Source organism: Ruditapes philippinarum, unplaced genomic scaffold, assembly GCF_026571515.1.
Source record: "Ruditapes philippinarum isolate M1 unplaced genomic scaffold, ASM2657151v2 ctg9209_1_1_1_1, whole genome shotgun sequence".
Lineage (NCBI taxonomy): Eukaryota > Metazoa > Mollusca > Bivalvia > Venerida > Veneridae > Ruditapes > Ruditapes philippinarum.
The window spans coordinates 42,467-50,788 of NW_026854845.1; positions in this window are offsets into that span (position 1 = coordinate 42,467).

The window sequence follows — 8,322 nt, forward strand, 5'->3', positions numbered from 1 at the left end:
AAGAGAAAAAACTGGATAACGATATTTTCTAATCCGTCCTGTCAGAGTTGAAGAAAACAAATGAGTTTTCTCATTAATACACATCATTAATTGAAATATCATTAAGTGCTGTAACGAAACATCATGCAGCAGTGAATCATTTACATAGAATCATTAACTATAAATCATTAACTGTAAATCATTCAAAACAAAATTATATGCAGTTAATCATTTACAACGAATCATCATCATTTTAATTAATTTAATCATGATAGGAAATTATTTCTATGCATACAATTCTTGTTTGTTTGTTTGTTGTTGTTTTTTTTTTTTTGGGGGGGGGGGTTGGTGTTATTTTTCAAAAATTGCCAACTTTATAAAACAAAACTACAAACAGTTTCTTAAAGTAATATGAATATTGAAATGAAATATATTCCAACAGCAAATATGATTATCATTTCATTTAAGATGTATGATCATTTTAAAGCAAGGATTTATTTTTACTATCAATATTGTTCAATGATATCAAGATATAATCTAGGCGCAATATTAAACCTGTGATGTTTTATCTAAACATGTTTTATATTACGTCAATGGAATTGTACATGTTGATCTTTACACAGACTAAAACTTATCAAGCGCTAACAATAACATAGCTGTTCAATGTGACAATATACAGTACCGGCAATTAAATGGTTCATTTTTATTCAATATATTTAAGGTTATCAGTAAAAAAGGTCTTATAATAAAGAATAACAGAAAATCCGAAAACAAAACATATTAAAGTTACGGTGTTTAAATTTAAATTCAGTTGGATAGTATAGAATTCTGCTTGTAAAAACTCTAACAGTGACTTGATACAAATAATGCAAAATGTTTATCTTAAATATTCCATTTTGTATGTGTGTTCTTGTCCATTTTCGTGTTTGCTTATAAAGCTATCAACTATTAATTTAATATAGATTTACAGAAGACATTCACGAAATATATAAACCTTTATATCAATATTTATTTTGGCATTTAATACAAAACTCCATACTGTCAAATCGAAATGTTTTTGTTTATAATTAAAGTGTTATAACTCGTAAATGTATTTATGTACATACATAAAAGCGTAACTAGTTAAATGGCATTATGATATTACTAAACATTTGGATTTGTGTAAGATATACGTATTGTAAAGGCAAAAATGTGATGCCAAGAACATTGCGACCTATGTCTTTAGTTGTAAGGCCAAATATAAATTTAATGTATATTTTAAAAATGACACTGCCCCATGTTTTTTTTTATAAACTTTTGATTCTTATTATGTGTAATATCAAATCATATTTTCTTTTGTGAAGTGCACATAGTATTTAATTATCAAGTGGCCTTTTATACGTCTTTTTTTATTATGTGCATGCATTTATTAATTCATTTTTTCTTCATTTTGCTGTTGTAAATAAACCATTTATTTCAAAAGAACACCAATACGGCCTCATTATGTTTAATGATAAATTATATTTTCTATCTTTAAGTGAACAAACTTTTTTCAATCGAATGGCATTTATTTCTTTGTTCATATTACTGTTGTTATTAGATAAGCTTACAATTTTAACATCATCATTTCGTACTTCATATGCGTAAACTATGTTAAATGGAGCAATACTTGATAACCAGTTAAAATCATATTAATTTTATGATAAACGTTTGAAAAATTTGTATGAACCTTTGATGGAAATGAAACAATTCCATATTAATGATTCATGCATAGGATAAAATACATTTTACTAGTATTGAATAAGCATTCATAACAACAAACGGGCATACCTTTCACTTACTATCATGGGACAATATAACAAAATAATATATCAAATCTGAATCGCAAATAAACCCATCTGATTATTTTACACAAACTATTTAAAGCAATTCGATCATAATTGAAACTGAACAAATATTGTTTTATATTTGACATATAAATATTAATGTGAAGAAACAGTACTGTCTGACCTGATATGACAATAAAGAAATTTCCTGTAACAGTTATTGCTATATGTAAAATAAGCATTACTTTACTACATCTAGATATTAAACATAAAATGAATCTTAAAAGGCAAAGCAAAGCAATCAGGGGTTCACTACAATGTATATGTGTATTTGAATTGTTTAACGTATAATAATATATAGAAAGATAGTAACGCATAACAAATATGGAACAATAGTCAAATTCAACATGTTACAAAGACTCAAGTATCAACATATTTGTTTCGAGTTTAGCTTTTCGTTTTTTTGTTTTTTTTTTGTTGTTTTTTTTTTTTTTTTTTTTTCTCATTTTTTTAAATTACAATAAGCAACAATCCATTGGCTCTCTGAACACATCAAACAGAGATACAAAATAATTTGTTTTATCCCTAACAAATTGCAACATTAACATACACAAACACAGACATATTAAATCTAAGATACATTTCTGTTAATAAAATATACAAATAGCCAGACACTCTACACTTTATTAACCGGTTTTCTAAAAGAGCGATGATTTTATAACAATAACAATCTATCGAATTGCGAAATAGATGAAACAAACTTTTCTCGACCAACAGACTTTATCAATCTTAACAAAATTTATATGTTCCTGTCACAATCATCTCGCTTGCATAAATCATCTTGATAAAGGTGACCGTTTTTTTTGAAAGGCTAATTTGTATATTTCTATTTATTGAGCATGTCGTTTTGTCTATAAGCAAATGGTAAGGGTACCTTTTATTACTCGTATATCAGTTACTTTACTTGATGTGCCTTTGTGAGTATTTATTTGTGTGCCTTTGAACTGGCGGGTAAACATATTAAGATAAATGTGAAGTTTGAAGACTGTAGGCGGAAGTTATTATGTGTTATGTTTGTGATATGCATACAAACAGACTTTTCTTCTGATTGTATCATTTTTTTTTCACGAAATTATTTATTCGTCAACATTCACATAAGTCTTTATCTCCTAGTACCTGATTGAAGACATATACTTTTCAACATTATTGTTATGTTATTCCCTTGTAATTATGTTATTTATAACATTTACAACTTGTTAAAATCAAAAATCTGTTCCACAAATTATTTGAACAACGTGTATTGAATGTGCCCGTAACCTGCATACTGTCCACAGTTTCGGTAATGGTTGACTTGCTACTATCTAACGCGTCACTCGAGTTATTGGTTTATAGAATTCAGAAATTTGCCGTCAGTAAGACAGATAGATTAATCGTTTAAATAATTAGATATCGATAATATCCTTATGGACACACACAGCAGAGCAGAAAATACACTCCATTGCATGAAGTTGTTCTATTCAAAAGTGTACGTGAAGCTAATTAAATATGTCTGAGAAGATTTATCCTATGATTTATGCTAGAAGTAGACCTCTGTATTTTCAATAATCAATCATTTGTAGACCACATGTGTATCATAATATAAAATTGCCCTGTCGTGTGAAACGGAATAAAATATTTTCTTTATCGTATCATTCCTCTGCGGCCACAAGTGACAAGTATCGTTCTGTGTATGATTTACATTATCATTTTGTCTCTCTATTAGCAACAATTTATCGCGTGTGTTTGCTTGGGTGTACAAATACATGTGTAGTGTGCAGCTGAAATTATTGGATATTAACTTTCGTGAAACATGTATACTTAGTAAGAAAGTTAGGTTAACCGATTGGTGGTACCGCTGCAATATGTAGAAAAACCAATACTACAGGGAAGATATATAAAAACTTTTTTCAGCACTGAAAATTCCACATGAAAGAGAAAAACGGTCTTATGATATTTGAATATGACTTTGTGTAAGACATACGCATTGAAAAGGCAAATATTGTTTCAGTTTAATATTGTTTTATTCCTACGTCTTAACTAATGAAATGATTTCAAGTATAAATTCACTGTAACACTGTTTCTTAAAATTGGCACTGTTTCGTATCTTTATTTTAATTTTGATTTTCAGATCAGTCCTATTTTTGATACACAAATATATTTTCTTCAAGTACACTTTCTATATAGATCACATGGCATTTCTAATTGTTTGAATTGAAGTTTCAATTTCAACAACATTGTACCGTACTTAATTATATGCAAATGTTAAAAACAAGAATACTAGAAAACTATAATACTTATACATCATGATATACTTGTATTCTCTTTTTATGCAAATGAAACACTTTCCTATAAACAATTTATTTATGGGGCCAAATTAATTTGTATAGTATGGAATAAGCTTTCATAACTTTAAATGTAGCGTTCACTGCACAAATGCATCGTGGGAGAAATTTACATAATCATGTCTGAATCAGAAACATAACAAATATTCTATTTCACAAAATGATTAAAACAATACGATCATATCTGAAACTAAACAAATATTATTAAATAGTTGACATATAACTATTAATGCGATGATACAGCACTTTCTCACTTGATGCGACCATAAAGGGACTTCAACTAACGTGATTGCTTTATCGAAATTAAAATAAGAGATTTCACTATTTGTCGATAACATAATACATCAGAGGCAAAGTAGAGCTATCCGAAATGGAACACTTGCCTACAATATGTATATATAACATTTTTCTCAGAGCATTTGCTAAACAAACCGATAATTTTATAAAATAAACTTAGCGTAGATCGTAACAAAGTTGTATTAAAGAAATAAATACTTTCAACTTATGCTATGTTTTTATTATTGTTATAAACCTCTTACTGAAAGTTAGCAAACATTTAAACTTACCTTACTCCTTTTATTTTCAATCCATTTCACAAATTCAAATTTTTAGAGACAAAAAACACTGATCCGCAGTCATGTGCTAAATTTTCTTTATGGAGTAATCACATGAAGACCGAAAGCACTTAACTAAAGTTTGAAAAAGAAATAAGTGATAGTAATCAAGGCACGAAGGCGATGTTGTCTTTAAAGTGTTTTTAAATGTTGCTAGATGATTCCATTTCCGAATGTCAATCTAATTTTTCTCAAAATATGTCATGGCACATACATGTAATAAAATATTAATGTTTGAGTTTTTTTTTCAGGTTATTAAACTGAAGACGGCTTGGTATTAACTTTTTCTTGTATCTCGATATGTCCAAATAGTATGTACTTTGTTTAAAAAGTAAATGATAACGTGATTCCTACTTTTTTCAAAATGTATTTATGTATTTATTCAATGCATTAATTAATAAATAATCAGACTCAAGGTCAAACGTCTGTGATCCTAAGTGAAAACCAAATAAATAAGGGGAGAATATAACTTGCAATGTCTGAAAAAGCCAAAAGAGGAAAACATAATTATCTATTAAATTTTATTATTTATAGATATTCATATTAATATTTATTTCTAATTTTGATGTCATACTAAAGCTAAAATATCAACAAAAAACAACAATTACACTTTCATAATCCTTGTCCGCTATTAAAGTTAAGATGTATTGCGAATGAAAACAATGTCCACTTCAAACCTAACATGTACTTATACATAATTGATATATTGTTTAATTTATCAATTATAGAACAAAATGTAGAAAATTCTAACGTGCTTAAATTTATCTCGTTGACTTGTTAAATGTATCATAATTATGTTTATGGTTCACGACCCGTTAAAAGTGGTAACGACTCGCTTTTTATTTTCAAAAAAAATGCTACTGCCTTGTATGTTTTACGTGGTTGTTTTCAGTACTTTTGGACAACACCTATCTCATTGTAATAGATAACATTATAGCAGTGAGCACCTGCTCTTAGCAATACAAAAATTGGTAATCAAAAATAAAGCTTACCTTCTAAGCGGCATCACAATGTTTAAAGGTCTGCTGTTTTCATATAATGATTGTTATGATTATTTGATCCCAGTTTAGCTGTTATTTGTTGCAAATGAACTGAATGTAAAATTACATCATTAAGGGTTCCTTCGAAAATAATTTTTAATATTTATTTGGCACTTGCGATATGCTTTTATCAATTAAGATACTTAGATTTGAATTTCAATAAGATATCAACAAATACGCTACTGTTTTCAACAACCACTCAAATATAACTTTATGACCCAGAGACAAAGAAATTAGAACAATGTGCACAATTTTAATATTTACAATGATATTAAAAACTGCTCAGTTAAGAAGTTGTTTGAATAAGTTAATGGAATAACTGTACACTTAGTGTGATAATGTTATGTAAAAAAACAATACTTTTCTCATCATTATTTCTAAAGTTAAGTTATTAACTAAAAAGTTGATTTTTTTCGTCTTAAAGATTAGTATGTGCCATGACACTAAGATTAAAATGCTTACATATTTTGCAAAACAAGTGTGTTAGTTTTACTTTTTATGTAAGCCAGAAAGTATAATTTGTTCGCGATTGATAATCAACTCATAAAATAAATTATTTTGCTTTTTTATCATTACCGTACTATTATTCAGGACCGATACATTAAGCAGACTTATTCATGAAATCAATTTGACATGTAACATATTTAAATTACACAAATATTGTCTAACAACGTGCAAGGTACTTCTAAAGTAATCAGTATATCAAATAAGAGCATTTTGTACTTGATCGTTGCAAATGTTTTTCACGTTTATACATTATAAGATATGGCGTGAAAACAGACTTCCCACACACACGACATAAGTTACCCACTCCATCGGCTTTCGAGAACATATTCTTTGACAAACAGGTTGCGATTGTCTTCAGTATTTTGATTGTAAATTTAAGGAAATATGAAACATGTATAAATTGTTTCCCTATAATGCTATTTAAATCTCTCGCATGTCTTTCCTTTCTTTTAGAAATGCTTAAATAGTTTAAGATGACAGTTTGGTCTATACTAAAATGATTGTAAATGTTTTCAGAGACGTAAAAGTATAGAATATGAAATAGCAATGCCCAAAATCTGAACAATTAAACAAATATGCTTTCATTTCCAATATCTTTAAAAACATTTTGATTTGAAAATTTGAGTGCGCAACAATATACTGCGACAATTGCCAGCCATTTAGAGATGAAATCGTTGTAAAGTTGATAAATTCCAGATTAAATCCGAGCAAATATTTGATATGAATATGTCATTGATGAATAACATGGGTGTTCTGTCGTACCCATTTGTGTTGATTCAACTAAAATAACGATTGCCTTTACACTGTGTCATTGTCTTTGATCAGGCAGTTTAGTATAACTATAAAGATCCCACCGACAGTTTTTCAATAGGAAATGAATGAAACAATTAATGCATTAAACACTTACGTAGCAAAATCAAAAGCGTTTCATTCTACAAAGTAGTTGAACAGAATTTTTCATCTTTACTGATACTTCGAGAAGTAAGTCTTCATTGATACGTGGCTAGAAACAAAGGAGTCTGACCATTGCCTAATATACGGTTAAAATAAAATGTATACGTTTAAAATAAGAATACTAAAGAAACTCCATTGAGGGTTTTTGACATGACAGGACTTGAAATATTTTTTTTTAGAATTCGCTCACTCCGGATTTCTAGAATAACTATTTATATTTTGAAAAACAATCTTAAGATACCATTTAAATCAATATTTTTAGAATGTCGATTTTTATATTTTCTGTCCAATATAAATGACCTTAGATGGTTCATTGATACCTACATATTGATATTGTTTAATAAACTGTCGGTATTTCACAGTTCCTACTTAACAATGTACGATTATAAGTAAATGTACAGTATAACAAAAACTTCCAAAACGCTTCACACCGAATTATAAAAAACATATTGATAACGTTCGAGACAATGTTTTTCTTATATAGCCAAAATATCGTAGCAAGGGACAGTTAGTCTGTTTATCAAACGCATCAATTTTAGGTGCTTAGCACCATGAGCCTTTCTTACAATTTCTTCAGTCATTAGCGGGCTGAATGTAATAAGCGGGTCAATACTAAAATCAATTAATACAAGCGTGACAAGTGTTATTTTCAAGACAATGTTCAACGTCTAATGTATTTTACAACCTTTTGTGTTCTATCAATCTATTTTAGTTACACGTTCCGTTAAACTATATATATCTAATATAATATTTCAATTTCATTACTTTTCTACATCTTTTTTCCCCTCTGTTTTATTATTGCTGTGTTTATTTTAAGGCGAGATACGAGTTAAGATTGCAAATGTGATACTGTATAACCATGATTGTAGAAATTTGTTTACATACTTACATTGTTGATATTCAAATCTGGAAACAAAGTGATCCCTCGGAAGCATTAATCACAACAAAGTTACATAAGAATTGCAGACTCGGTTTGATTGAGTCTGTACATGAGAGATAATGAATAAGTGCAACATCCCTCACGCCCCTAGCAACGGCTTGA